We start from the raw sequence: 7,613 nt of genomic DNA on the forward strand, positions 1-7,613 counted from the left end.
TGTTTAGAAAAGGAAAAGACAGAAGAAAAAGGGCTTGTCTAATTACATATTATTTGCTTCTCACATTGATATTTCCCTCCCTAAACTTACTTGAGATTAACAGTAGTTTTAGAATTCAACTACAGACATGGAAACAACAGCATCAATATTACCTGAGAAGTTATGTGGTATCTCCAGACCTATCAAATTGGGGTTCTTAGTGATTTAGGTGAACTTGGACCTTGAGAAGTTCTGTTGTGCCCACATGATTTCCTTTTAAGGCATGTCTTTGCATACATAATCCCTGAAAGTTCTCTGGACTGGCTGCTTTGTAGCTGAAGGGAAGAATGAAGAGTACCAAATATCTGTGGAGAGTAAGAATCCCAGAATCACCACAGGCAAGGATTCCAAGTGATGGAGATTCTATCTAGGGAAGGAAGTATTAATGCAGAGACAGCTGGAAGAAGGTTATAGTATAAATCAACGTTGTAGAATTATTTAACAGTGATTCGAAACACCCCCACAGTGTACATATACATTTATGAGCATGTAACTGATGGTACAAGATGGAAGGAGCCTTAGTCACTCAAAGGCAAAAATCCACAGTGGCTTCTTCTGGATAATCGCAGGCATAATTTACCATAAAACTTTTACTTCTTGGGCTAGGAAGGTGGCTCAGTGGTAGAGTGCTTGCCTTGCATGCATGAGGCCCTGGGTTCGATTCCTCGGTACCACATAAGCAGAAAAAGCCGGAAGTGGTGCTGTGGCTCAAGTGGTAGAGTGAAGAGCTGAGGGACAGCGCCCAGGCCCAGAGTTCAGGCCCCACGACCGACCAAAAAAAAAAAAAAAATCAGAGACATCCTGAGTTATTTTAGCATTTTTTCCAAGAAGGAAATCAAGTAGGGGGAAGGGAAAAAGCTACAAAATCTCTCCTCTTCTGGGGTAATATTGCCATCTGCTGGTGATTTAGAATATTGCTAATGAAGACTCGAATGAAAGCAACCCAGAGTGGTGAGCTTCACCCTACATTCTGATAACTGCTTCTTCCCCTCCCTTCTCTGGTTATTTATTGTGCCCCCTCCCTCTACCTCTCCCTATGTTTTTATTGTCCTTCTATTCTCTCCTCTATCATTCCCATTCTCTTCCTTCATAGTGCAGATACAGGTGGCATGAATACCTAGAGACATCAGAACACAACCAGCTCCTTGCTCTCCAAATTGTTCTTGTGCGTCCTACTGATCCACCCTTCTCCTGCCACCACAGCTACTTCTGGCCTCTCAGCTGTGCTGCACACACCAAAAATTTTAGGTCCTAGTTGCTGGATACATACCAAGAGATCTGAATCTGTTTCTCATGATGGTCCTAGATGGGTCAATATTTTAGCTGAGGTGAGTGACACAAAACAAAGGTGACTCATTACATTCCTTGTTTTGCAGTCTAAGACTCTCCATTTCTAAAGGATCTATACTCTGTAGTTTGGGGGGAGGTTAGCAATAAAATTCTTGATTTAAAAAAAAAAAGACACAGCACCACTTCCAGTTCAGAAGTGGCGATGTAGCTCAAGTGGTAAAGCACTTGCCTTGAGCTGAAGAGCTGAGGGACAGCACCCAGGCCCAGAGTTCAAGCCCCACAACCAACCAAAAAAAAATTCTTGATTTTACATCTGCTAAGTCACATTATTAGACATTATTTTTTTTTTTGGGGGGGGGTCCATTCGTGGGGCCTGAACTCTGTGCCAGGGCGCTGTCCCTCAGCTCTTCAGCTCAAGGCTAGTGCTCTACCACTTGAGCCACAGCACCACTTCCAGCTTCTTTTTGCTTATGTGGTGCTGGGGAATTGAACCCAGGGCCTCATGCATGCAAGGCAAGCACTCTACCACTGAGCCACCTTCCCAGCCCCTACACATTATTACTGTGATTTTCTTAACATAAAATCAAAGGTTTAAATTAAGGCCTATAGGTGGAGATGTGGCTCAAGTGGTAGAGTACCTAGGAAGCATGAAGCCCTGAGTTCAAACCCTAGTATTGCCCTTCAAAAAAATACAAAAAAACAGAAGACCTGTTAAATTTTTAAAAATTTTTTTCTATTGTAAAGATACTGTACAGAGGGGTTACAGTTACATGAATAAGGTAATGAGTACATATTCTCTTTTTTTTTTTGGTCTGGTCATGGGCCTGAACTCTGGGCCTGGGCGCTGTCGCTCAGCTCTTCAGCTCAAGGCTAGCGCTCTACCACTTGAGCCACAGCGCCACTTCTGGCTATTTTGTTTTTGCTTATGTGGTGCTGAGGAATGGAACCCAGGGCCTCAGGCATGCAAGGCAAGCACTCTACCACTGAGCCACCTTCCCAGTCCATGAGTACATATTCTTTCCTGCATTGTTACCCCTTCCTTTGTTTTGCACCTACTATTCCTTCCCTCCCCACCTCCCCAATTCCTCCTCCTGCCCCCCCAAGTTGTAAAGTTTATTTTCAACATAGTGTCTTGTATGTCTCATTGTTACAATGGGTCAACCTGTGTCCTTGTTTCAGCATTTTGTTTTTTCCCTTCCCCTCCCCAAATTAGAAAAATGTATATACAAGATGCAGGGCACTGGAATCAAATACAGTGACAATAGGGGTTATACCATGAGGGAGGAACATACAAAAGAAACATTAAAAACAAAACCAACAAAGAAAAAACCTTTTTTTTTTTTTTTTTGTTGGTCGTGGGGCTTGAACTCTGGGCCTGGGCGCTGTCCCTCAGCTCTTCAGCTCAAGGCGAGCACGCTACCACTTGAGCTACAGCGCCACTTCCGGTTTTCTGGTGGTTTATTGGAGATAGGAGTCTCACGGTCTTTCCTGCCCAGGCTGGCTTTGAACCGCGATCCTCAGATCTCAGCCTCCTGAGTAGCTAGGATTACAGGCGTGAGCCACCAGCGCCCGGCAGAAAAAACCTTTTGTGTCCCTATCTTGGGGTTCATTTTACTTAGCATCATCTTATATGGTCATTTATCTATAGCTTTTGACCTTTTCTGCTTGTCTGTTAAGATTATCCCAGACATATATTAGTTATTGCAAATAAGGGAAATTATGGGACCTATGTTTCTTTGAGTCTGGCTTACTTCACTTAATATAATTTTTCCAAGTCTTTCCATTTCCTAACAAATGAGACAGTGTCATTCTTTCTGATGGAGGCATACAGACCTGTAAAATTTAAAATATCAGGTTAGCTAGTTGCTGATGACTCTTGCCTATAATCCTAGCTATTCAGAATGCTAATATCTGAGGATTGCAGTTCGTAGTCAGCTCAGGCAGAAAAGTCCATGAGATTCCAATCTCCAATTAACTATTAAAACTCCAGAAATTAGAGCTGGGACTCAAGTCACAGAATGTTAGCCTTGGGCAAATGACCTAAATGACAGCACATAGGCCCTGAGTTCAAGCTCCAGTACCAATGCAAAATAAAGTAATAGATCTGAAAATATAAATGTATATGAAAATATATGCAAGACCATATGCATATTTACATAATCAAACAGATTATAGTCCTATGATGTTACTTCTTTAAACAATTAACTGATAGGTTAACAAAATAAATATCAGGAAGCTGAAATATGTTTTGTCTGAGGAGGATGGGACTTAAGAAGAGGGGGGGTGGATGAAGGGAAATCAAATTATGGGCCAATAAAATCATAGTACTCAATGTATATATTCAAAAATAGGTGGGTAAGTCTGGGATAGATTGGGGGGGTGTATGAGGGAAAGGGTAACACTGATCAAATGCATTGTACCTATACACAGATAGATTAAATTGAAATCTCTTTATAATTATTTTTGTGATATGCCAGTAATAGGCTTGAACTCAGGCCCTAGGTACTGTCTGTAAGCCTTTTCACTTAAGGCTGGTGCTATAACACTTGAGTCACAGTTGTGCTACTGGCTTTTTGGTGACTTAATGGGAGATAAGAATCTCACATACTTTCCTGGCCTAACTGGCTTCAAACCAGGATTCTCAAAACTCAGCTGGGATTACAGGCATGGGCACTGGTGCCAGGCTTGTTTCAACTTTTTAAGTTCTCATTCTATCTTTTAATCTTATGCAAGGCACAAGAAGATAAGTTATAAGGTAAAATAAAAATATACAATTCTCAGCTGGGGTCATAGCTCAGTGTTAGACCACTTTCCTACCATATAGGAGGCTCTGGGTTTGAGACCTAGCACCATAAAAAAACTTACAAAAAAACAACCAAAATCCTTGCTCTCAGAAATTTGCAAGAAATACAAAAAAATGAAGATGAAAATATACTCGGAGAGCTAGACAATGTGAAGTTCCTAGGATTTGTTTTTTTCTTTTGTCATTTCCAGTGGCTTTCTGTGTTTAGAATCTTTGTTCCTAAGGGTATGGTTTTCATTTAGGCACATTATTTCTTCTGGATGAATTAAACTTTTGAGCATTAAAAATGTCTGCCTTTACTTCTTTTTTTGTTTTTCAGTATTGAGGTTTGAACTCAAGGGTTTGCTTTTGTTATGCCAGCAATTTCCCAACTGAATCATGCCTCCCCCCAATCCTTCTTTACTGCTTGTGATATATAACTTGTCCTGAAGCCCGTTTTATCCATTATTAATGCATTTTTTGTTGTTGATATTTATATGGTACACATTTTTCTCATGTTTTATTATTTGCCTTTGCTTGCTTTTTTTTAAAGTTTAAACCTGACCTTAAGCTCTCACTTGGCTTTCTTGCTCATAGCCAATACTCTACCATTTTATCCATGTCTTCTGTCTGGCATTTTGTTGGTTAATTGGAGGTAGAGGCTCAGACTTTTCTACTAAAGATGGGTTGACTTACATTCTCAGATCTCAGCTTCTTGAGTCGCTAGTATTACAGGTGTGAACCACTGGTGTTTTCCACGTTTACATTTAATGCAATTATCTGTAAGGTTGAGTTTATATCTATCATCTAGTTACTATTTTAAATTTGTTCTATTATTTTTTGTTGTAATTGTTACTCCTTTTCCCCTTGCATTCCTTTGGATTCATTGGATTATTAATGTGGCATTTTATATCACTATTGAATTATAAGATATAAATCTTTGTTGAATATTTACAGTGGTTGTTTTTGAAGAGGGAGTGGTATATATGGTATTAGTTTCAAGGGGTATGCTATAAAACAAACTCATAGAGTAGGTAAGTTTAACATTTACTTCTCATAGTTTTGGAGGCTTGGAAATCAAAGATGAAGACCGTATCTCCTTGAATTGAAGATGACCACTTTCTCTCACTATTTATACAAAAGGAGATCTAGTGTCCCATGTCATTATTAGAAGAGAAAGAATCCCATTACAATCTTGATCAAAATAGGGATTTTGATGTTGAATAGGGATTATATATGTTGAAGTCCTATCTTCCAATGTGATGATATTATTAGGAGGTTGAGTTGAGGGAAAAAAGAAAAAAAAAACTTTTTTTTTTAGATAGAGTCTTCCCATGTAGCCCCGACTATCCTCTCCATATCACCTTCCTGAGTATCTGGGACTAAGACCTAAGCCACTTTGCTCAATCTGAAGGTATAGAAAATTCTCTCTGGCTGTAAACCAGTGAGGGGATTTAAGGCGACTATATTTTACAGATTCTTCCATTCTATCAGCAAGAGAAGTTTTTATACGATTTTTCCCCCCTGTGGATGCAGTACATTGAGATGTTTTCAGCTTTAAATAATCTTCAAACCACATTGATGGGGCCAAACAGATTCCATTGATTAGCTATTCCCAATTTGCCTTCTATAGACTACCAATTTCTATTTCCACTAGTAATGAGTGTGGTTATTTTATATCTAAACCCTTGATAATATGATGTCTTAATAAGCTTTCTTTTCCTTTTTCTTTCTTTTTTTTTTGGTCTTGGGGCTTGAACTCTGGGCCTGGGCACTGTCCCTCAGCTCTTCAGCTCAAGGCTAGCGCTCTACCACTTAAGCCACAGCACCATTTCCGATTTTCTGGTGGTTTATTGGAGATATGAGTCTCATAGACATTCTTCCCTGGGCTGGCTTTGAACCATGATCCTCAGATCTCAGCCTCCTTAGTATTACAGGTGTAAACCACTGGCGCCCTGGCAGCCTTCTTAATAATGCTATGTTGTATTGATTTTCTTTTGTATGAGGTTAGCTTGGGAATCATGCCTCATTCTCCTCACCCCTACATATTTTAAAATTTGACAAACTACTATATTATTTTTAAAAAGTACACCAACAGTTTGTAAATGACTTAATATTTAGGTCACAGAATTATTATAAGGATCATAGTGCCTGGTTGATGACCAGCATTCTATAATGTTTATTTCATTGCCCAATCTCTGCTGTAAAATACATGCATAAAGGCTGTAAATTGTCAGGGAATGTTAAAGAACTGAACTGACCATCAACTTCAAAGAGGACATTTCCAGCTGGACGGGAGAGAATGAGCTAAAATGATATTGCATGTTAAGTTTTGGAGACACACCCCTGATCGCCTCCCGGTGCACCCAACCAAGGGCCGGGTCGCGCTTTGCGAGCCTGCTTTTCTTTGTCTTCCAGCCTAGCTTTGGGACTGCTCCCGCAGAAGGGCCCCATGTTCTGGGCTTTCCAGCCCCTTCTTCGGAGGAAGCTGAGATTCTTCCCAACCAGTGCCAGCGGGCCTTCATCAAAGCTCAGGCTCTTCATCCTCTCAAACACTGGGTGCAGCTCTGGACCTTCTCTTGTCCGTCCTGACCCCACAGAAGTAGGACCCCAGCTCCTCCGTGTCCCGGCTGCGATGCTTTTTGCAGTCAACTTTGCTTTTCCTTGGATGGCTGGTGATCGTAAGCTTGGCTCTGTAGACTACAAGCTTACAGGACCCGCGGCAAAGACGACAGGGCCCAGTCGTACTTGGGGTTCGAGACCTGCCCGGCCTAGGGGCCAGCGTGGTCGGCTTTTCTATTATAGCCACACGCCACTCCGACTGGACATGGGCGGAGTCCCACCTCATTGTGTCGTTTTGATTCTGCATTTTAAGCCTGGATTTCGACTTAAGTTCAACAAAAGCAGTGTCTTGGAATTTCATTTTATCTCTTCCAATGTTTAAAAGTTGAAAGCAACCTCCGACACGGAGAGTGCAAGGACTCGGTGATGGTAACTCAATTCCAAGAGCCCAAGCCGTGACAGTAGGGAAATACTTCAGTACCAGCCAATGGCCGGACCAGCCCGCCCGATCAGTACAGATGGTGATTGACTCAACTAGGCGGAAAACCCGCTGGCTTCAACTACACTAGGTTTTGATTGGCTGTGGCCCGCAGTTGCTTTTCTGAGTTAATGATAAATCCCGCCTTAAAAGGCATTTGATAACAAGGTTACCTATTGCAAGGCCAGCGCTGATTGGCCAGAGCGCTCAGGGATTGGGTCGGTAGTAAACACAACCAGGCTCCTGGGACCGTGGATTGGTCAGTTTTTTAGGGGGCCGAGTAAATTCCTCAGGTTCGGTACGCAGCTGGCTACAATTCAGCTCAGGCCCCGCCCTCCCCTTTGCTGATTGGTGAAAATCCAGTTAGAGAGGCGGAGGAATGAAGCGGGTTTAGGTGATCTCGTATCGCGTCACTTCCGCTTACTGCCGGTCGCCGTCGCCGCGTTCACAGAGAACCTCGAC

This window comes from Dipodomys merriami, unplaced genomic scaffold (assembly GCF_024711535.1).
Source record: "Dipodomys merriami isolate MVZ:Mamm:240054 unplaced genomic scaffold, mDipMer1.0.p SCAF_420, whole genome shotgun sequence".
In the NCBI taxonomy this organism is placed as follows: Eukaryota; Metazoa; Chordata; class Mammalia; order Rodentia; family Heteromyidae; genus Dipodomys; species Dipodomys merriami.